Here is a 24,567-nt window from a genome sequence, read left to right on the forward strand (position 1 = left end):
CCTACGAATCTGTGTCAGAGAAGAAAGTCGGCATTTTCATAGTATCATCAGATGACTCACCCCTAGACAAAGACAAAAACGGATAGAGATGCCTTAGTCTAGAAGGCGATATTAGAAATGGTCGTGTATGTACTAGATAATCAGCAGAAGGCGCACCGGTGTATGAGGAAAGTTGCACATGCCATTATCATAGGGTCAACCATTGTGCTTAGAACGGTGTCTAAAAAACTTCAGTGGGCTGAAACTAAGCCATCCCTTTGTCCCCGTGACTCCCTGACACAACCAAATTTATCCGAGAAGTTCCTGGCAGTGACGGATCAGCAGATTGCGTTTGTCACCGTCATCGATAACGACTACTACAATGACTGCTTCGCTCGCTGCAGCTACTTTAGCTACCGTTATTTATTATAGATAAACGTCTTCTCGCTGTTCAGCACTTTCTACCGGAGCAAATGCTGTTACCAGGCGCTCGCTGTAGGAACTCTACTTTTCTTCCACAATACAGGGGTCTTTCCGGTGGCTTCTATTTCAAAAACTGCAAGTATTCATTTTTTGGTAGAGGCGGCAGCAGCGGCTTCGGTTAAGGCTACTGACGGAAGTGGATATCAGTGGAAATGAAGACAGGCTTGTTGGTTAGTCGGAGGCTGCGAAAGAAGAACAAGGGGCCTTCATTTTCCCTTAAGTGTTTCCTCTTTCGCTCCAACTTTATATAGCCGCCATTGCCACTTTTCCCGGAAGGCCTCTATCATTTTGGCACTCGCTTCGTCAGATTGTTGGAAGCCATCACGATACACTGATGTCTTTTTCATGCCGTTTGGATCTACCATCTCCTGCAGAAAGATACCCTGTGTGACGTGATTTCCTTCACAACTTTATGACTATCCCTACCGCGCCGCTATCGATTCCTCGTTGTTCCGCGAAGCTTGAGAACAGCTGGCTAGAAACATGACTGACTGTTTGTGATGGTCAATGAAATCGAATGTTTTCGTTAAGGCCCTTAATATGACCCAAACAATGGTTGCTACTTATCGAGAAAACGAGAGACACCGATGGCACTAGGACGCTGAACAGGAGACAGAGAAGAAAAGTAAAGAGCGAAGGATAGACAATCACAAGCTTTTAGATTCGAAGTTTCGTAAGTGCTGCAGGACCTTGCTGCTATAATCTGGTAGAAGTCGGGAGTGAGGAGCGGAAGGATTTTCCCTGCGGGCGCTCTCCGTAAAAGTCACCGCCACACTTTCTCATTTTGCCATCGTTATCTCGTTTGGCATTCACGTATACGACAGCATAAATATATCTTAACATCGCCATCATAAGCCCCACCTAGCAGAGAATACGACTTTTGGATTTGTTGCTGCTGTTAGCAGAGCTCTGGCTGGCCTAGGATATAGCACCGATCACGAAAATAGCTAAGGCCCGCCCTGAGCGGAGGGCAAAAGGGAGAAGAGATATATCCGATCTCATGAACTCCATTCGTCACCATTGAGCATGACACGTATCTGAACGGTGTCTTTGCACTCTTAGCCGCCGGAGGTTGGACGACTATTACGGCGGAAGGGCACGAAATAGGGAACAAGCGCTAGGTACGGCCTTATAATACGAAGATAACACGCACAAACACAGCTTTGTACGTGGACTCTATATGGACTCTTAAGCGGAGTCCCCGATTTACTTCGTGACCTGCTGTTTTATACAATACTTGGAAGCACTGAGTCGCACGAGTTGGCTGAGGCGCTAGTTAGAGGCATTATAGGAAAGTGTCGCAAGTGCTCTGTCGATTGGATCTCCATAATATTATGGTACATCATGATGCACGCGGCTCCCCGCGTATCATTTCAAGCCATCTGGTACGATACAGTTATGTATTACCCGTGTCATAAGGTTTCGGATATACTTTTGGGAACAAGCACAATTTTGAAAAAATAACCTTAAACGATGACGGATTAAATGCAAGGCGTCATCCTTAAGAAGTACGAATACTAGAATAAAATAGGCTCTTATTTTCGTAAAATAAATAAAGTACTCTTTCAGGTATGCGAAGCGTATGGAAGGTATTCGAATAATAGGGTTACAACGACTTCGAGTATGGCAAAAAAAGAAACAAACGCTTCTCTTGACTTTTTTGTATTTTGTTGATTATGACATAGGTAATAATATACTTTACTCTGATGCATATAAAACAGCATATGTAACGCATGTAAATGTCGTTATGATTTGTGCAGGTGTGCATTGCCTTATAGGGGGCGACCGAGCTATTCGCAAACCTTATTTGCTATTCTAAAATACGGTAATATCCTCCTCATTGTCTATACTCTCCTATTTATACCTGTAGAATACACTACACAATGTTATTATTCTGTGAAATTTTTGTGAGTATATCTGTATCAATTTATTAATGCTAAGTTACGTAATTTGTATAGAATATTATTCCTAGTAGCAACTCTAATAAACTCATCAGCTATATACAAATAGTTCAATACCGAAAACAAGACAAACATAAATTCTGATTTGGCTAATCCTTTGCACGTATTGCAGTCTATCAGAGGTAGTTGGCGCCGACGTTCACATAATAATAACAGTAGGGTTACTGATATGGGCGGGTGTCCGTACGGATCGGATGAATCTGCTATATTGCGACCTAGCAGATCCACAGCATCATCACTCACATGTGATAAGTTCACACAGCTAAATTAACACGGATTGATCATGTTCTCTTTCGCACACAGTTTTTTTTCCTTTCGAAACACCGCACCTTCCTGACCGGGGAGCACTCTCAATTTGGTCATTACCTTACATCGTATCAGCCACTTGTAAACAATCTGAGACGGGTAAGCGGTGCAGTGAAACGCAGGTCCTGACAATATCATTCTCTAAAAGCACTGTGAGGTGTAGCTATCGTCTTTTCGATCGAGCCTACCTGCGTCTTGGTGGAGTCCTGCAGGCTCGCAGTCTCCGCGAACAAAGAGACCGCTACCCCAATAGTTTTCTGGACACAATAGGATAGAATGATACGACGTGCTAGGCTGGCCGGTCGCTCCTGTAGCGAAGACGAATATTACGTCACGAGTAACGCAAACGCCTGTCTTAACACCGTAAACAACAGGATGGCGTAGCAAACATGGTTTAACCACGCTAGGCGTGCTACTAGATGTAGACAAGAAACGGAGATGAAGGCAACTATTGTAAAACTTTTTTGCATGTTTTCAACTAACGTGATCACGCAGTATAAGTGTAGCAAGTCGTTCTCTAGGATAAGAGCCGCTGGGTCCGTGAGGTACCGACATCAGTAACGCACCTAACGGGTGTTCGTATCGAAAAGACTTAGGCTACCTTGGTGCTAAAACTTACAGAAATGGTTGGGCTACACACAACCAGGACTGGCACATTATCCTATGTTTATGGCAAATGAAGCTGCGACAAATATCGCGCAGAGGCCCCCTTGGAATCTACGTCGAGTAATTTGTACATTATTACAAAAGAGTACATTGTGTGTGATATGGTAGTACGCCTTGCTAACTTGTAACGAATACCGTATAGACAACGAGAGCCATTCAGAGTTTTGTTGCCAACAAAAGCGAACGAGCTAAAAAAGGAAGCATCGAGCGAATCAGAATACATAGAAGATGTTCTAACACCTAGTAGAACATCGTGGCATTGAAGTACGTTTCCAAGTTTCGCAGTAGCGTTGCTTGTGGCCAGTTTGTGCAATCATAACGAGCAGACTTAACGATTCGCTCGCGTGCCGTTATCACAGCTGCTTATCTGAGAACAAAGAAGAAGTATTAGTATGATTACGTATATCTACGTGAGGTACACAGCCAATGGCCTGGGAGGTAAACGTAAGCGGTCAAATAAAAGACTTTTGCACTCTCAAGTAACAGAGAAAAAAAAAACTCATAGGCCCTCTTTGACGTCATTCATAATTTATCCGATAGCGTAATGTGTATTGATGTTTATCGCTTGCCGTCAATCTGCGTATGGCCTCAGACATATAGGGGCCACTTGCGTGCCATACTGTCACACTCTTAGACACATCATGCAAATTTTGTAGACCCGTACTAAAAAAAAATTCAAAAGCTCAAGACGACTTATGCTCGAATCTGTTGAAATTAAGTCAATGAGGTAGTAGCTAACGGCACCCAGTAACTGCCCGCCGCAATCTATATACTTGCAAGATTGCTTAATTAGTGCATAGTTCTCATACGATTAAAGCAAACGTAAATGAGTGACCTTTTTTTTATTTAATCGACCCCATTGATTTCACGTACAGAGATTATAAAAGCATTTATAGCAAGGTAAATTCATGGATGCGCTTCGGGCACTCGTCTTCGTGAGAGTCGTGCTAAACGTTTAAGATGCTTGCTAATGGTGAGCTATTATCACCCGCTGGTATTTGCCGTCGCTGCCATTACCGTCAACCCACGATAAATCGGTATCATTATTTCATGAATCTGGCGTGTTAAGATAGTATCGGTGCTGCTTATACATTTTACGTGCTGTTTCAGAAAATATAAATAAAGCAAAAGCAAGAAATACTATATGGAGTATTTCACACTACGTTCTAGCTAAAAAATAAGACGGCTGGCTCATTCTAGCAATAACTGATACGAGTACATGTTGATCACAGGGAAACCTACTCTAACAACACGGCAGTAGCACAATAGAAGAAGAAACGTATCATCGGCATAGCAAATATCTCTGTCCACAGAGAATGACGCTTTTCGTTTGCTATTTCAAACAACGCTTTACCGAGGCAGTTTTGTCTATCACTGCCAGAGCCCCCGAATCAGCTCCACGCGATATTTGTAGCGATCTGCGAGCTATTCCTGCCGCCCAAACCAAAACCCCATCCTCCCCGCCCCCTGTTTTCCATTCAGCTCTTCCCTATCCTACTGAGGATAAGGACAAGTTTACGACCTATGATGCCTCAGAGTGACCTTTGCTTTCTGGACGGCTAGACGGAAGTCGCGCGTTCTAGCGTAGCATATAAAAGCATGCTACTAGATTCGCTCAGCAGAACAATAGGGAAAAAGATAAATTGACGATCGGTAGGTCACATGTACGTTAGTCGTTTACTGTGTTTGCCCCGTTTCTCCGCCATAAGCATAGCTAGATGAGGTAAAAGTTTGTCGCTGTCCCCTATAGTTGTACACCGCTTCACCCCCGCTTTTTGCCTGTCATTGTTATTTTGCGCAAAATGTATTCAAGTGCTGCTGCACATAGTAGCGCAGTGTCTACTGAGGACAAGTTGTGTATCAACTCGGAAGGGTCGCTCATACGCCACCGCATGTTTACGCTATCAGTTCGCCGATTAAGCGCCAGTTTCTACATAGCCCAACCTGATTTCCTGCCATTTTTCAGACCCGATTTAGCCTGCAGAACGCTGAACTTTACGTCGAAGAGTGTTCGTGACGTATGCATGACTACACACTACTGGACGTACTCAACTGACGGCCAATACTGCTCTTCAATACTGATCCTTAATGTTCAATCATCGTTAAATATGCCACGTTACAGGCCACGTGTTCCCTCTGTTAGAAATGCCCTTGGCTATTGTTATTTTTGCAGAACCTCGAATAAGCAGATATCGTCTTTTATTAGATATTGCTTATTTTTGTTAGGCTGTAAAGGAAAGACGAGAGGTTGATTTGAACAAGCTATTGCCTCGATGACATTGTACGACAGCCCTATACGCTACGATATCTTGTGATTGTGTTTGGGAAAACTACCTCTAGCAAATTACATAAACCAAGGTAGCGTCAATTGCACGCAAGACACGAAAACCTGATTTGATGAAGTACAAGGCTTTATTTTCAACAGAATAAAAAACACCTAAGCGCTCTGCGGTTATATGATTTGCATATACATATAAAGGGTCCTATGTCTGAAGGGCACTTCGTAAGGTAATACTACTAATAGTTAAACTTATTGTACCATCTATAAACCAATTACCAAAGTTCATCACTAGGTACATTGGCACTACGTTGGCTGATGAAAGCTATGTACCATAGTGTTAACGAGCACACTCGTGTCAGCAATAAATATACGCAGCAAGCAATAAATACCTACGCCATCGTTTGCTTTTTCGCGCACTTCGTATAGTGCATTCCCTTCGATTATTTAAGAGCAGCCCTGGCAATTAGGTTAACAATGTTTTTAGTCAATCTGTTAATGAGAACTTTTAAGTTGGTTTCTTCAAACTTAGGCGTATATGGCCGGGGCCCAACGAAGATGTTTCGTTAATAATGACGTGAAATGATTGTCCAATCGATAACCACGGAGAGGATACCGCTTTTAGGATTAGGCCCTAGAGGATTTTACAAACAGGTCGTTTACATAATTTCCCTTATATCGCTAGAACGCTACTCGAAAGGACGGCCCTCTACAAAGCCAGGGCGTGGTTACCTTCTTTTGAGAGTTTAGAAATATATATATATATAGGATTTCTGTACACGTTTTGGGTCTATTAATTTTCGCTACAAATTGAGGAACCTAATACCAATCTTGGGTCTGCTCAAGCGAATATCTTGATTTCATGACAAGCCTGTATGAAAAGTGTATTATTTAAATTTAATGTCACACATACGTTACTTTCAACCATTGCAAAAATAGTCACTAAGCGTTAGTACGGACCATTTGAGCTATGCAAGTTGAAACTCTTTAATCCCCAAACGTCGAAAAATAATATTACTTTCCTAAGATTATTAATCTTTCTGCCACAGAGGCTACGTGTATTAGACGGTACGTTTCCGCTTACAGCGGCCAGGCTGCTAACTTGATATGTCTGACAAGTCTGTACGCAAATACTTAAGACACTAAAAAAGATGGTCCACCTTTGAAAAAAGTGACGGCTTCCTCCTTTTTCTCGTTCTCGACTGCATCATTCCTTCTGATCTCCCTTTCCCTCTCTCTCTATCTTTTTTCAATATTTTGCCAACTAACCGTTTGTGGCCTGTCCGATGGCTGCCTTCGCAATGACCCTATCCATGGGTTATTTATCATCCAGTAGCGACAGCGGTCAGGGTGGGCGAAGAATAATGCGGTGGGTGGTATGTAAAAGCGCCGACCGACAACGCTGAACGGGTTCTACCGTCACAGCGATAACTGCAGGAGGGAAACCGCTACGTAAATGTGGCGACGGCAACGGTGGCGGTCTGGGAAACCCAGTCAAACAAGGCGCAAACCGATAAGTATGTGAGATATAGAAGATAAGTAGTGATGGCCAAAAATTTGGTCGATTTGATAGTTCACACGAAGGGAAACGGGCTGTGAAGAAACAAGCTCTCTTTCCCATTCACTAGAAGCTTTCATATTAACAACCGATGTGGAACAGTAGACAACTGTGGCAGGCAGAATACTCAAGCCACCTATACTAGGCATGCAGGCACAGACAGTTAATAAGGTGAAGTCCACATATTCCGAACTCCTAGCTAGAAAACTGGCTCAATAGTCCTGAAGATCTTGGCCTGCATGTCTAATGTATATTTGTGGGTTGCATTTTTTTCGATTTCGAAACTTGTTGCGAACTAAGCCGATACTGTGAGAGATCACCTAATATCTAAAGATATATTACAGTATCTCTATTATCGACCGCCTGCTTTCTGTGACCTGATTGTCTGCCACATGCACGTTAGGGTCTGCTGTTCGAAGCAGGTGCGTCGGCAGACAAATAACTGGCAACGTTGACGAGCATCAATCTTGCCGTAAACTCGAGAGAGGAGGAGTCGCTGTGATGGCAGTTTTAAAGTCTACCGCTATGCCACTGTTGCCAGGACGTCATTCCATAATCACTAGTCGAAGAGACCGGCTATTTTGTGCGCGGCTACACTCTATGTGCTACGTCCGGTATCGCCGTTAGACAACGTTCCATCAGACGGCTGGCTTCCAGCACGAAACGAACTGTGCCTACGCGCGGGTTCGAACCTAGATGGCAGATCTACCTAGAGTGTCCCTAAGATTAACAGGTAAATACGCTACTCGCAAAGCTATCGCAGAAATTTGCTGTACTCAGCCTGTGGTAATAAAAGTTCTGCAACGTTGAAAAATACAATCGTCAAAGCCTTTTTACTGTCAGCACGCAGATTCAATAAAAATAAATAGTTTTGCGGCACGTGAACAAGAAGCACGAAGCAAGAAAAGCAGTAAAATTCCATCGAAATCCAATATATTTCGTCAAAACTTTTGAAGGGAAAGATACCCTAAAAAATTTAAGTCCATTACCGAAACTTGTTAGCTATTTTTATTATTATTAAACAGTTATTAAGTAATATGTATTATCTTAGTATTTAATCAGTGAGTAACTGTCTAAAAAAACTCTTTAATTCTCTTACCCATTATTTTCTTACCAGCATTTTAATATAAACTGATGATGAATCCAATCAGTTTGTTTCTTCGATAAAATTAGGCCGATTCGTACTTCCATTATTAAAAGTCTATGTGTGCAGGATGCCTGAGAAGTATTTTTCTAGTTAATGACCATTATACCTAAATGCAAATCTGCCTTTGAAAATCCGTCTTCTGCACACTGGCGAAGGGCCGCAGGCGAGTGTTCGTTGGCAGAAAAGAGGCAGGTAATTAAGTAGAAATAACTACTTGTCCTTTGAGCTATGACGCCTCTTCAGTCAGGCTGCATTAATAGCTCGCCAGCAGGGACTGAAACTCGACTACGGGGCAAGTATGCCCTTGTCCTTAGGCAAACAGGATTAGCTGCCGGGATCGTCTGAAGCCTACTGTCTACGCCGCCATAGTTTCTTTCCAGACCACTGGTTTACCGACATCCGAGATACGCAAATACTTTCACTTCTCTTAGGAGGGCCGACGGAAGTTAGCATTTCACCTATCCGTCAATCTCTGCTCGAATGAGCCACGATCTGCGTATCGCTTAACAACAAAAATAGAAGCTTTGAGAAGATTCCTTGCTAGTATTTATAGAACTTGCAGCATAGAATAGACGCCAACGTCGTTAGACTTTGCGGAGAACAGTACTTAATTCCATTCAACAAATCATTATGCTTGTCAAGCTTTATCCTACTTATGTAGCGCTTTTTTTTAAATATACTGTTTTAAGATATTCAAAAATAAATACGGTTAGCTTACGTTTGTGATAAGAGTAATTCTCCGAAACACATAAAATAACGCACAGTTGTCAGACAAGGTATCATTTAATCCTCGTCGTCGGTCGGTATTTACGGGCTGCAGTCTCTGTTGTTAGTCCCAAGTACACTGAACCAGTTTAGAACAAATTGCCTCCCATCTTAACTTCAATGCAAACGAGGTTCTGTTCCGACACTTACATGAAGTTGAAGTTCTAGGGACCAGAGATCAGAAAGTGTAAGCATCAAACTTTCATGTGCGCATGTCGAATCGATCCGAGAACTTTTATATTGTGTACTACAGCTGTGCTAATGAATGATTAGTTTAACGAGTTGAGCACATTTAATTCGCAAGGCTGTCAAATTGCTTCGCTGGCGCTAGCAGTAAGGACAACAAATATGTGCAATAGATGGGAAATCGTTTGATGACAATACGGCTGCCTGGAGACGTCTAACAGATACACCGTAATCGCTGAATTCCATAACTTTGAGTCAATATATACATGCACTCTTCAAGGATTGCGATTTATTGTTTTTTTTTTGATTGAACGGATCCGACCTAATTGTCGCGGTTCTCGACAAACGAAGCCTGCAAGAGGGTTAGCTGGCAGGTGCTGCGTAGTGACAGATCAGGCCGTATTAGCCGCTGGACAAGATGCACTGAATTTTTTTACACTACATGAGGCTTTCTTCTTCGCGCACTCAACCAATGCTTTCGGTATTTTTACTTATTACGGTTTCCTTGAGCCAGTGGATGCTCGAAAAGGTCCAAAAAGAAGATCTCGTCAACGATGGTGAAGTAAAGACGTATAACACTGTTTCTCCTATCAGAGGTTGACCACACTCTGAGGCACGGCTCTAGACCGCCATAGGCATAGATGGGTACGACAGTCAGACAGTGATGTAGCTTTTATTTAAGCATAGTCTGAGTCCTGCCACTGATTGTTCATCCTTGCCTTGATGGTAGCCTTATAGAGAATAACGTATTGGTTTCGAGAAGTTAGAATATTGGCCTTCATAACCACCGTAGACGCTTCAAGCCTAAGCGCAACGCCTATACCCTTATTTACTGTGCATATTCAGGCGAATGTTTTTCTGCGCAGGAAACCAAAGGCCAATTAGATATTATCTTTATTTCGATACATCAATATACTATATCTACCTTTAAAGATAAAACATTCAATAAGAGTTTCTATTACTATTTGAACATGTATAAGCCCGTATCATATAACGTACATAGCAATAGGAACAAGCAAGGACGCAGTCCGATTTCAACCAAATTACCAATCGAAAAATCGATGCCATTTTAATTCTAACGCGCGAAAACTGATTCACTATTTGAACTTACGTTACTTGGCTCCTGGCTAAAGTTACGCAGTAAGGAGAACGTATGCAAGGCCGCCGCGGCCAAACATAGGATGTGACCATTAGCAGTTATAACGAGACTTTATCCGAAAAAAAATATAGAACTTTTCATAAAGTGCAATTTCCGTAGTTGATAGCAGTTATGCGGTATACGATATATATCTAGTTATAGCGGGTGGGTAGATGCGCGTCACTGATCTCATAGGTTACACATAATAGATGGATGCATAAATCATAGTAAAATTTTTACCCGCCGAAACAATATAACGCCATATTATTGCCACTTATTATTTAACCCAATTGTCAAGGATAAGCATTTTTTAATGGTGACTGCTAATACTTTGTTTTTTCAATCATTTGATATAGGCTTAATAAATATTAAGGAATTTTTCCCTTGTGTAAATTAAATTAGAAATAAAAAAATGTGGAAATATTTTCGCAAATCAGAATGAACATTTCAAGTGTGTTTTGCTTCAATTAAAGCAAAAATGTTTCAAATAGGTATAGTACATTTTTCTATGTTTAGGTGTCTTTGAGTAAACAGAGCCTTACTTATAATAAATAGAGCTACATTCAAGTATGGCAATTCGTTGTTTATCGCGAGATAAATCATGTCATCAGTTTTAATTAACGTAGAAGTAGAAGGATAAACAGGTACCTAATTTGACCTGCCACTACCTTAATTATTAAACAACTATATCTTTCTTGATGTTTATATCATCACATCAACGAAGGAATCTATAGGCAACCTTATCTTAATTTTAATAAATCTTCTTATATATATATATATATATCATTCTGATTGTCAAAGTTTGAGCGAGGTTAACACCTCTAGCAAAATAAATCAATGATGATTTTGCGTTAAAGGTAAAAGATGTAGACCTTAGATCGAGATCAGCTCGCGTCCTTTTTTCACTATATAACCACTAGTATTTATATTTCAAGTTGACTTCAGAACATATGAAAGTAGAAGGGTCTGGTGCATATGTGTCTGCTTTGTAGGATACAAGCCTAATCTGATTCATTGCCTGCATTGAAGTCCGTTGGCTTACGCTAAGGATCCATTTAGTTATTCAGCTTTCTAGATAGAAGATAACAAAGGAAAACTGAGGGGTGTCTACCTATGGGATTAGCATCCAATGATTCGATTCTTTTGAATGATTATTTGGTAAGAGAATATGACATAGCGCTGGCTGATGGCAGATCTGTCCTACACTCGGTTTCTCTTGGCCTGCGTAAGTTCTCTTGTCTTGTCCAGTCGATGTTGTGTGTTGTTTTTCAGTTACCTTTAAGGTAATTGGTTTCTAGCCTGATCGGTAGCGAATACTGACAATAACAAAAGAAAAAAAAAGAAAAAGAAAAAGAAAGAAGACTACAAAGGGAGAATTTGCGAAAATTTTTTTGTGTCAAGGAAGAAAACGCCGTTTGACGAGGCCGACTAGTTTTTAGCAATATTTCCTTTTTTTTGCGCCGAATGTTTTTTTTTCATTTCTGGTTCATCTTAATAGTAACGCGAAACAGCTATCGCTACAAGTGTAAGCTTTTAGGGCACATATATGTCTTTGATTCTCGAAAACCCTTTTACTGATACTAGCTACGAATGCACGTATCTCGATGTATTTTGTTAAATTGGTCTGGGAAGTAAATGTAGGAGGTGGGAAAGAAGGAAGTTTCGTTTACGTGCATAAAGATTGCACGGACAGTGCTATAAACGTCTACGTTAATAGTTATCTGCATTGTATATTACAAATGCGTGCATATGTCTAGCGTAGTAGTATGTGTCCCGTAAAGCCCTCCATAAGTGCTTTACAAATGTTCATATTGGTAGAATTAATTTTGCATTATAAAACTATTACAAGCTATGACAGCGAGTAAAACGTCATTTTTTCGCCATAGTGCTTTTGGTTTTACCTTGCGGTGTTACATATAATTAAAACTATAGTATTAAAATGCCTTTTAATGACTACAAATACTATACCTTGCCTCTCTATAATATATAAGATAATGTGGCAAAGTTTTTTGTTGGATTTTTTCTGTGGATTGTTTTTACTACACACATGTGTATGTAGATATGTACACAGTTTGCTCCATGCAGGTCTTAAATAATAAGTAGCCATGATGGCATGTACACGTACGTCGATATCTAATTCTACCAAATGCTTCAAAACCGAAATGTTAACATTTAAAACTGCTATAGACTGCTAAATGTTGGATAAATAAAGATGGATGTACGCTGACTTAGCTACAATTGGCAGGGACCCTCGCAAATAGCGAGAATAATACAATAAATTTATTGATTTTATGATAAACAAATGATACTTGCGGCATAACTGCTAGAGCTATAAGACATATACTTAACAGGATAATATACGAAGAAGAGTAATAATAACTATAATAGTCGTAACAACAACTGTAATGCTGTCATGGGAAAAAGAGTTTGGTGAGCTATTCAAGACGGGGGAGCAGTTATAACGAAGAGTCGGGGGAAGCAGGAAGAGTATCCAGAAGATCTATAAGTGGGACAGCTAATAAAAGTTCTTGAATGAACGAAATGATTAGACTTTTTTTAAGATACTCAAGAAAAGAGTTTTATGTCATGCGAAGTCAATCACTGAAGTCCTGGCACACCAGAAGGTGACGGAGATCAGGACGATAAAAAGAGCGATAAACGAAAATCCAGGATGTAGACCGCTCCATTGCAACATGGCGGTTGATTCACTCAGCGCTTCAGATGGATTCATTGGTAGTTTATGTAGTTGGGAAGTATCAGAGAGAGCACGCAGTAGGAAATAAAAGCGACAAAGTAGGATTTGTAAACTAAGATTAGTAGTTGAGGAGGCTAACCGAGAGACTTGTGGTGGGACAGAAGGGAGACAAGATGGAGATATTTAAGGAGAGAGTTAATAATATGGAGTTGCGAAAAGGAACTCCCCTTCAAAAGAAGATTACAGATGGAAGCTATATAATTAAGCTAAAGTGGGTAATTATCTATAGGGAGAGTAGCAGTGACAAGCATGGTGTAAGGGACGACTTAAAAAAAACTTCTACTGTTTATTGTACATTATTATAATTATTATAGATATTAAGTGAATGTTTTAGGGGGGCGGCAGGTAGCGAGGGTAGGGGGAAGTAAGGGTCAGCTAGAACGAAGTTGTTGGTGGCAAAGCGTTTCTAATTTTAATTAATACTGTGGGGTCATTAACGAAAGAGATGCAGCAACTTTAATTTCCAATTGGAAGTATGTGAAAGCAGAGAGAAAATAGAATGGAACAGTTTGATAAAAGCCGCGCAATCTAGATAGTTAAAAGCCTCAATGACGTCAAAAGATATCTTCACTGCCACAAGCGATATGCATCTTAACTTCACCTAGGAACACCTCACATACTGGTCGAGAACCCTTTCCGAAGGTCTTTCTGGTGGTGAGATAGGGAAAAGTTAGAATCGAGATGATGTTGACGCTGATTAAGTATATGTTTTGATAAAGGACTCTAAGAGGTAGGGTCAGTAATGCAGCTTTTTCATAACTGACTTTAATGTCACCGTAGATCTTCACAATTAGAGCTGCTTCTGAGAGTGAGAGGCATTGAGGCTAGCTGGAAGATAAAATAAATGCGGGGAGTTAGAGCCTGAGGCCGAGTGTGTATTGACGTAAGACGAAGAAGGGCTGGAGAGAAAAACGACAAGAAAGCATTACTCATACTAGACAGGCTAAAGTGGACTACTGAATTAATTATGGAGAAGGAAGAGTGGAGAGAACCTCGGCAGCGTCCACAGAAAGGACAAACTGAACGCCAGTTGAGGAGCCGTGCGCAGCTTCCAGCCTGGCTTGAAGAGCAGTTCTGATCTTTTATTTTCGGTAGCTCTATAATTCCCAAATAATGATTAATGTTTTTGGCTTATAAATGTATGATACCAGGCAAGTCGGAAATTTTATCAGTTGAAGACAAAATATAGTGTGAACTTGGACACGACCATGTGTTTGCTCCGTTTTCTGCGTACGACATATACACTAGGCCATGTAGAACGGTACTGTGAACGACATATAAAAATGAAAAAAAAAAAAAGGTTTACGTTCGAATTAGGTAATGCTTAAACTATACGTCTACTGGCGTTTTTTCGAGGGCAAATTTTGTGATATCACCAAGATCATGTCGCCATAACTGTACTTTTACCATCATGCTTCCAAAATATAGGATTTTAACAGTTTTTTTTTTAACAGAGATGCACTTTTCCTACAACCTATTTCAAAATAATCAGAATTACACTCTAAGTAATATCATCTACCGATCAATATGAACTTTTAGCTGTCCGGTACCTTCGGCAGTACTCAATTGGCTGAATGAAATAGTCCTTGATAGTCGGCAGAGAGAATTAACAAATTTTGGCATAAGTTAGCACTTTGCAGTGGAGCTCGCTCCGTTCACAATTACCAAACGAGTCATTTAGCTAAAAGAAGATTTATGTAAACTCAGCGGGTTTAACTATGCACCTATTGCTAACGCGTCAAACCTTAATTTATGCACTTCGGAGCCCTTCTTGGCAGATGTCAGGTTGTATGAAGTTGCTGGCGCCATGCAATTTTATAACTGCAAATAATTCGATTGCGTTAAAGGAATGAAGACTGGATAGCTACATTAAGTTCAATAGCTAAAAATTACTACAAAACTTAAGTCTTTTCATAAAAGGAAATTTATAAAATGGCCATGATGTATCAGATGCAGAAAATCTTATATTGATTGATTACGCTCCCAATCCGACCGGTAACGACGTCTTAGCAACTTAAGCTGTATCGTAACGATGTCTAGCACCATTAGTTACTTACTAAATTTTCGATGACCTTCTTGAGTAAACAGGATTTTTCTTATTAAACAGACATAGATGCATCATACGCAAGTATAAATGCTTTCTCCTTGCAATGTTTGAGATTTATCTGATATGGGGCTTGGCTATCGATGATATCGTATTTGTTAATGGTTCGCATTCACTACCCCGTAGGTAATTGCTTAGAAGATATGAGTGGTTCCACGGTAACAGATATACGGGCAATGGTTGATGTAAGAGAATATGCGCCACTTACTAAATGAATCGTATGTCGTTTTTCCTCTCAAGATGTTGACGATAACCCGTCCTAGGTCGCACGATCTAGCGAAAATACGAGCGCCTATATCCGATCTATAGTTAGATCCGAGCGCCTATAGTTAGATCATAAGATATTGCCTTCGTACGGTAACGTTTACCCGGGACACGGAATATCAATAACACGACAATCCAAACAAAATGATTTAGTCAATAATTTCAGGGTAAGGGTCATATCACTCAAATGTCTATTTGATTTGTCTTATAACGCTTTTAAATAACTATTTCAATGCACGAAATTAAAAAGTCTTCAAATACAACGAAATGTACATATCGTTGTTCTTCAGTCAATCATTCAAAGCTGTATACTGGCAGTCTTCCATTTTTTCACTAAATTCACGAAGAAAGCTTGAATACTGTGTTGTATTTTCAATGTCTTTACAGCAGTAAGAAAGCAGACGGTTAGAAACATGCAGACGCATCTATGCGCAAACTCAGCTGACAATGAATAAATATATTAAATTAGCAATATTTGTTCTCTGTTTGTACTATATCCTCGTTGGTTTTTTAAACGTGCACCCTAAAGGTTGTAGGTAGTAACACCCACCACAGTCTCTTATCTACCTCGTCAATGCAGGCGGCTGATAGCATTCATTTTCTTTTACGTGAATTTCTCATAGCGAGAGGAACTGGTTATTTACTTTTGGTACTGAAAAAGACCGAAAAAAAGCAAAAATTGAACCAACGGAAGTCAAGCTACTGCAGCAATCGACAGTCGCGATTATCTTAGCCCGCATGAATCTCCTGGGGTGGGTTTTTTTTTCTTTACTTGACAGTGTATTATAGTACGTGTGAGGGTAGAACGATCGAAAGAGGCTGGTGATGGTGCCACTGCTACAAGTTTTGTACTGTTGCACTGGTAGGAGGCATAGTATAGCCATCGATTACGGCCGGCACCAGCCGTTTTCATTGATTTCATTAGAAATAGATACCAAAAAGTAATCTTTTGCCCGCGTGCGCTTGACGATGGTCAACTAAGGGCACCTTGATCTGCTGCAGTCGATCAAAGATGGCATTACTGTCATGTCATAGCAATGTTTGTCACCACAGTGATCCTTCGTCATTCGTCATCACAAATACAAGACAAAAGAAGACAAACAGTACAAAATACGTAACGACGACGACGACGACGCAAAAACACGACAGTATGATTCACTGGCCTTTAGGCGGAACAGCAGAAATCCGACGTGAAGGCTGGTGTCCAACGAAAATCAAATAACCAGGCAGAAATGAAATTGACGTTTTGTTTGGCCTGATATTCTCTCTTCATAATACAACTATGGGCAAAAGATGTGGGATATGTATTCGGGCAGCGATAAGTAGCGGAAACAGGACATGATTTTATGAGCACATATTTTTTTTCATTCCCAACAGATAGATTATAGGACAGTTTTCACAGTCAAATGTACGATACTTCAAAGCTTCGCCTGACTTGAATAAATGATAGGCAAAGTGACAGCGTGGGCGTCTGATATATATGATTTATTTCTCGTGCTCTTACTACCTGGTCACCTACTGTTGAGCTCGTCCTTGGGCAAAAATTAGCGAATTTTATCACACTGATACGACATAATAATAATAATAGGTCACGTAATTTCGATTTGCAGGTCTCGGCTGAGAACCCGTTCCAGACAAGAGTTCACAGGGGGAATGCTTAAGAATCGATGACGATTTCTTACAGTATTCAAGTCGTGCAAAAAGCTGCACTGCAACAGGCCGAATCTGCAAGGCCGTTTTTCATCTTCCTTTCCCTATTCTGATATTTTTTTTTTATTGAACATCAAGTTTTTGAAAAAAAACTAAGAGCACAACTATCCTTCAAAAGCCTCGATTTCGAAGTCACAGCAAGGGCATTTCAATGCCCTTACTGCGCTTCATGGCTTTGAGATTGACTTTGTTATATCAAAAAGTGATAATGTCGACTAATCTACCTAAAGCAAACAGTAACTACTTTTCATACGCTAAATAAGCACAACAACTTAATGTTCTAGTGAACATTTGTTGATTCTAAAGAACGTAGAAATCGGGTTACAAATCACATTTGCATCTAAATACATTGAACACTGTGTTTTTTTCTCAGGTTTTAATTTAAAATTAGAAAATAATTTAAAATAGCACTATTGAGCTATTGTAATCTTGAACAAGTGCAAAAAAAATAAATTTACGCTATTTCAATCTTCTAACTAACCAGTACTTCAGCTTGCTTCGATTGCTTTGGATCTATATCTTTGAGATGTCGATTATAGGTCACAGTGTTAGGTACTTCGAGTCCCCTATGATGTCACGGTCAGACGAACATTTTCTTTCTTACTACTACTTTGGTTCTCTTCTAAATTGTCAGCGACCCAAATGACGGTTATGAAATTGAGATCTAAATTAAAATTGGTGTCAATCGTTCCTTAAATCTACCCAACTTCGACTCCGGCAACGTGCGTTGAAGGAAAGCCACGAGATTTATCTAAATCGCATTAAGTGCCGATTTCGAAATGATGCTTCCAGAATTGCTTCGTTCTGCTAGGTCTGTCTAGCGTATCATAACAGCCGTACATAAAGGCATCACCATTATGATTATCCTCACAAAAATCTATCTGCGTCGTGACCACCCGGGTAGCTTAGTGCCAGATACTTCTCTCCTTCGTATCACTTACACGCCGTCGGCACTTTGTATTACAGCTCTTTCATTTCTAAGCGACATTCGGCAGGGGACAGAGAAGAAAGAGAAAGTAATGAAAAAAGATCAAGACTTTAGGCGCAGGGCCTAAAACATCCTCATAACAGGGTGGCTGCGACAGTTGCTACTGTTGCCCGACTCTGTAATGTTTCCTTTAGCCTTGAAAAAGAAACAACAGGAGAAGCAAAAGCTCAATTTTCAACAAATTGACAAGTTTTTTTTTCCAAGTTTGTCTATCGTCCTGAAGATACTAAGAGGAATAACTAGATTATTCTTCGTCTTTTAGATCAACCAATGTACCAACGCTAGAGTACACGCGTCGTATTCATGGTAATATTCACCGGAACTCACTTGCGATTATTACGGTTGCTAGCTACCCACTCATAGGTAATTCTGGAACCAATGAAGTGTTGACATGTTTGGAGGACAAAAAGGCAGCAAAGGACTCGTATCCTATCGTGCGTATGAAGAAAACAGAAGATAAAGATAGCGAGGCGGTCCTAGTGGTCACGAAAGAAGCAAAAACAAAAATCGCGCACCAGCGCAAGCCCACATTAGTTTTTGAATTATCGCTTGGGCAAAAGGGTAACAAAGACGAGAGCGACAGGTTGCGGTGGCGCTTTTTCCCGCGCCCGATATATACTGTCTTTATTTTGCCAGTGCAAGTGGCCTATGTGCAACAGCGGCCGTGAGGGACCTGCGGTCGGATGCCCATCACAGTGGTTGCGACTGCGACATATTCGGCAGAGGAAAAGTCAGTCGAGGAACTGTTCAAGCTGTCCCAGTAGCTTATTAATATCACTATATACAAATAAGTATAAACTTGCAATGCTATTTCATTCCAAGTTAGGTAATGGATACCGCAATTATCTAATAGTCAAAATAAACTCTTAACCTTCACATAATACAATACAAAATAAAGATGTATAACTTATACTGTAGTTAGTTAGACAAATTTAACTTCGTACAATATGCGTTCCGCAGTGCTAATTGAGCAGCAACGCAATCTTACGGAGATCATTATTTTGAATGGAGCACTCTAAACACAGCTTATATGAACAGTGGCTTATAGGCTTACAAGTAAGGCTTTGGCCTACATCCTGATCAACCGCGGCTGCTTCAATGCACATTAGTCACTAAGCGGACTTCTGCTACATTCGATGACACACTTTTTCGATGAGGTCATTACACAATGGCACGACAGCAAATGACTTTCACCCTATTACGTGTCTCGCGTGACCTGGATTACACTATTATTGAAATTAGAGATGATTTTAATTTTTCCACATTACTTCATTGCTATTGTTGGCCTTTCTTTCTCTTCCTCATGATATAGCTCGGAATAGTAAAAGGAAAATGGTATGGGGTGGTAGATCCCATGGGAGAACCGAACAAATGCAACCGCGATTTATGAGAGAAGAAGTTTCCGCAGAGGAAAATCTGTTCGCCTTCGTAGTAGTAGGAGACGGAGAAGCGTCCCCAGCGGCAGCAACGGAAACAGAAGTGAAAAAGCAAAATACAATCAAAACTGTTAAAGAGAAATTTTATTTTAGCAGAAGATGGCAGCCGCAAAAATAAGCGAAGAAATGGAACGGAAAGGAATGGGCTTCACAACAAAGAATTGAATGCGCAGTTGAAAAAGTAACTTCCGAAAGCACTTCTTCGATACCTCAACATTCAGCAGCACGACTCGTTTATCCATCCATTGAATGGCCACCGAAGGGTTACTGCGGAACCCGCTTTATCCACTAGATGGATACTGTAGCAGCAAAGAACGATGCAGCGTTCGCAAATGCTAGCCAAGACTGGCGGTGTGTGACATTATGTTCAGTCACTCAATCGCCTATTATGCCTCAGAAGCTTGCTGTAATCCGTTTGTTTTTGTTTCAGGCAAACCCAGACCAGGTAATGCTGGCGCCTGCTCAAAGCAGGCGACGATCCGCGAACTGACTGGGTGTAAACTGCGTGCGAAATTCAACAATCTCGTAAGTCCTGATTCACCGCTTGGCGCATCGTTAAAGGGGTCCGAAAGTTAACCTGTTTCCCTAGAGGCGGGCTAGTTAGAGTTAGACCCGCTCTACTAGTCGGCGGACCTCTCAGAGGAAAGCGCTACATTCAATAAACCTTTTCGCAGTGCCTTTCAGCAGTGGTGTCACATTTGCACTCACTACAGAGCACACTGCGCTGTTCGTTCGGCCACCAACTAAAACTCACAACAGCGTCACTGACAAAGAAGACAAAACGCTTCTTGCCTACTCGGCCTTATTCGGCGGTACCATCACTAGTAGCACCGTGACTACTAGCATGAGCTACAAGTGCAGCGGTCGCCACAAGCGTTCAGAAGATGTTTCCTCCAATGACCCTCCCTCGTTTGCTCCCCTACATAACCATGAATATCTACAGTAAGTAGATAGAAAAAAGATTATCCCGTTTTACCCCACAGGACTTCTTATATTCGACGATAGAGTAACACTCCGACGCCATTGAATATCTAACAAGGCATAAAACTTTATTTCAATTGTATCCAAGAATACAATGTCTAATGTCTGTGACTACAACAACAGAATAATAGTATCGCCAGCTGATGCCCTTATTGGACAAAAGATTCGGAAACGGGTGTGTTGAATGCTCGTAAATAAATAGACTTATAAAAAAAATTCTGTACTATACCAAGAAAAAGTTAGAAGGTGTAAGAAATTCTCCGAACCGAAACCGAAAGCCAACCTTAATTTAATAGGTTTAATTGTTTTCTAGTAGCATAAGATGCTCATCATTTGGATAAGGTCATACATAAGCGTAAATACATGTCAAGAGCCTAAGCGCCCTTGTCATGTGCATACACCAACGCTACTCATAGCTAACGGCCTATAACTAACTGTCACAGCGGTTACGCCCTCGGTCTACCCGATTTATAAAATTGTACAAGTTGTGCGATATCAGAAAAGGGAGTACCGGTTGAAAAATTGGTAAAAATGCGAAACTATAAGAAGCTTTTGTCTACTTCTTATAGTAGCTCAAGGCACAGCGTACTGCACACGATAGGACGGGTGACATATATGGCTAACATTGAGCTAACTAATCCAGGTAAATACGAACGTAGTCTTGCATGTTCCCTTTTAGTTGACGATCGTCAAAACATCTTCGTAAAGAGACTCAGTGCCCCAATAACCCGCTCTTTCGTCTCGAATGAGCTTCTAGAACTCCTACCCCAGCAAAATTTCTTAGAAGCAGGAGCAACGAGCGAAGCGCAGCACGAATGATATAGGATGCCTAATTTCTACACCATATCGATCCGTAGCGCTTTTAGTTATCCATTCGTTATAACAACCCATGCTTGATTGGCCTTGATAGGTTTGGGGATTTTAGCAAGTACTATTTATACTGAAACTTCGTAGGTTTTCCTCTTTCCACAAACTTTGTAAACATCAGAGCTATTCAGGAGCTAGCGGAAGCTACCACACCACAAATAATAGTTCACCGTCTGAAACTTTCAACGCAGAGCATTCAGTGTCGTCAGTTTTCGCTTTCACAATGAGGATGTTCTATCGTCGGCGAAGAATACGTCTATAAATAATGGAAGCACTCGTTTCGTGATCCTAATGGGTTTGTGGGAAAGCATAAACGTTTTATTATTCTCTTTAACGCTCGTGTGACGTGCAGTTTCTGGCGCTTCACCATTTCAGTGCTGTCGTTGTTGCAATTCCCTTGTCTCCGTGTAACGACCTGATGTTGACCTACAAGCAAAGGCTCGAACAGATTAGGCCGATTGAACACAGACGCCCACTAAAGGCCCCTCCCTGCACACGGAAGCCACCAAGGAGAATATAGCCTATTGGCGAACACAAAATATTGCAGCCTATTTGACAAGCTGTCCACAGTGTGCGTTATGGCAACCCAGCACCTCCTCTGCCAGCATATTACTTGAATTACTGGTCTTATTATGGGTCGTTCCTGCTCCTGCTATTAATGCTATGACTGAAAACATTTTCTGCGTGACGCACGTGTTCTTTTACTCAATCGCATACAGTGGGCACTACCCACCTCTAAATCTTTGGACTGCAATTAGAACTAGGCTAAACCAATGCCTTGAACGTCTCAATCGCCATTGGTCCATAGCTTCGATCTCTAGCGAACTCAACAGACATTATAGATGTATAGTTTTATCGTTTTACCGCATCCAAGTCTCAGTATTTGCCGATCTGCTTGTCTTTGTGAGATCGGTTCTTGACGTTGACAGTTCAGACGCATTATCTGGCATCAATACTGTCCTTAACAGGCGTTAGAAGAACAATGTTAACGATTACCAAAGAGGATATGCGTATATCAACCTAACGGGATTTCTGTATACAGAAAGCGAACAGGAGAAACGTGTCGCAATTATCAGTGATGATCATTACTAGCCTTCATCGTGTCATCGATTGTAGTAATGATAAACAAGCTATAACTTAACAAGTCTCAAAAAGTGGCGCTATAATTGCAATTTATCAGTATCTTGTAATGCGAGATCGGTAAGGATCGGACGCGAAAAAGTTGAATTGTACTTAAGTACCTATAGTTAGAATCTTGAAATCTGGAGAGAAATATGAGGTAACTTAGATTCAAATTCGGCTGTCAAGGAAAATGGCGTCGACTAAAGCAACTGATTAACTTGATTCCGGACAAAAGAAGCATAAGTAGCAATGATTCTTATAGTTCAAGTATAGAAAAACAAAGCTTTGAAACTTTGCGTTTCTCATATATCTGTAGATAATGGATTCAAGAATTAAAGATCTGCATACCAAATTACAGTGCTAGATCTATGTGGTATCAAACAGACAGTGGAATCAAACGACGAAAAGCAAAAATGCATACATTTGCTATAGGTTTAGATGCGTTGCTATATATTTTGTCGATCGAATAATATGAAGCTAATCAAAGAAGACTCAACCTAGTTCATTTCATTAGAGTGTCCTTACCGCTGGCCTGTGGAAGGAAAGGCAGGCCAAAAAAGATTACAGTCCGTTTACAGTAGGAAACAGAGGTTTATAGACTGTATCTGAGTCGTTGAAATCAGAGTACACGTTCTTGCTTTTGAGCCTATTCGTAAAGCCATCCACAGATAACCATAAATTTTATTTATGCCATCTGGATACCTTTACCTAAGCGCCCACACACAAATTATCTAAAAACTATTTAAACACATTTATAGAATCGTGATAGGGATAAAAGTATTGTTCGACTAAAGGTACTTAATTAATAACATGGGTGCGCCAGCCCGCATCATGCTCGTCAGGTATACCTTTCTTTGGCATGGATAAATTTTGGTTCATATCAGACAATGCATGCATCAGGTTTTGCAAATATTTTATTTCAATTCCAAGGACATGTAGCTCTTTTTAAGTATTCTCTGTTTGGCCTGGGATCGTATACACCAGTATTTATTTAGCATACAGCTGAGCTGAGTTCGGATTTGAACCTAGGAGTTCTATGATCCCAAACGAATTTCCTATCCGCCTTGCATCGAAAACGAAACGACGACAACCGTATCGAAAAACCTAAGTTGAGCGAGAGAATAAACGAAAGCAGATCAGACGCATTACATGACTACAGTTATAGTTTAAATTACGTGGTGTACAGTTGTGCTGGGGGCGTGCGCGTATTCCAGCGGGCGTATTCTGTTAGCTTGAAACGGAACCAATGATCGTAGGTAGCAGTTATTCATTATAAGCCCAATATTACAATATGTTTACATCTCTAGTCAGCATAGGTGGAGACGTGCCGACATACGGAGTGCGGACGTAACTTCTGACGAGTGTTAAATGCCAGTGCGGCGCAGGCACTCCATCTGAAAGAGGTGTTATGACTCTCGTCGTTGAGGCATGTATACTTTATTATTGGGCTCCAGTAGATATGTTTTCATATTAAATCAATTACTACTTTATTATGTCAACGACAGGAAGGTGATGCTGAACATTTTCAAAAACATTTTGTGCTAAGAATGAACATATTACGAACGCAGTCACAATTGGATAAATACCCCCGTGTCCAAGCCTCCGACTTTACAATAAAAAAAAAACATTAATTTAACCTTATTTCTTATAATATATTTGTTTCTACAAAAATTGATTTGGGTTGGAAATATGGGGAAGGGTAATAACGATCTACCTATTCTATCGCTCGCTACCAGTTTCTCAATAGCCGCTAGTTTATTTGCATAAACACTCTATATCGCATAGTTTTAGTGAAGTAATCGAAAGGTTTTTAGGTCATAGAAACACGGCGACTACGAGAAGTTCTCGGTCTCCGAAGTCAACCGAGTGCCAA

At 40.6% G+C, this 24,567-nt stretch overlaps 1 protein-coding gene and 2 long non-coding RNA genes across 13 annotated transcripts in view; 2 read left to right on the forward strand and 1 right to left on the reverse strand.

Annotated features, from left to right (window-relative positions):
* Window positions 1-24,567, reverse strand: part of LOC111266928 (prolactin-releasing peptide receptor) — a 102,937-nt gene that overhangs the window by 10,611 nt on the left and 67,759 nt on the right. The window contains exon 1 of one of the 11 annotated variants that reach the window (XM_022844798.2): window positions 2,918-3,190. The exons of 8 other annotated variants lie outside the window; for them this stretch is intronic. The gene's annotated coding sequence lies outside the window, so the exon portion shown is untranslated. 2 more of the 11 variants (XM_022844797.1, XM_022844796.1) reach the window with 2 other exon arrangements.
* Window positions 4,936-6,068, forward strand: LOC111266931 (uncharacterized). The gene is made up of 2 exons (XR_002684327.2): window positions 4,936-5,118; window positions 5,362-6,068. It is a non-coding gene; the product is annotated as an uncharacterized LOC111266931 (long non-coding RNA).
* On the forward strand, window positions 7,074-17,786 carry LOC147752616 (uncharacterized). Its single transcript, XR_015313604.1, has 2 exons — window positions 7,074-7,964; window positions 17,201-17,786. It is a non-coding gene; the product is annotated as an uncharacterized LOC147752616 (long non-coding RNA).

The sequence above is a fragment of the Varroa jacobsoni genome, unplaced genomic scaffold (assembly GCF_002532875.2).
Source record: "Varroa jacobsoni isolate VJ856 unplaced genomic scaffold, vjacob_1.0 scaffold_1129, whole genome shotgun sequence".
In the NCBI taxonomy this organism is placed as follows: domain Eukaryota; kingdom Metazoa; phylum Arthropoda; class Arachnida; order Mesostigmata; family Varroidae; genus Varroa; species Varroa jacobsoni.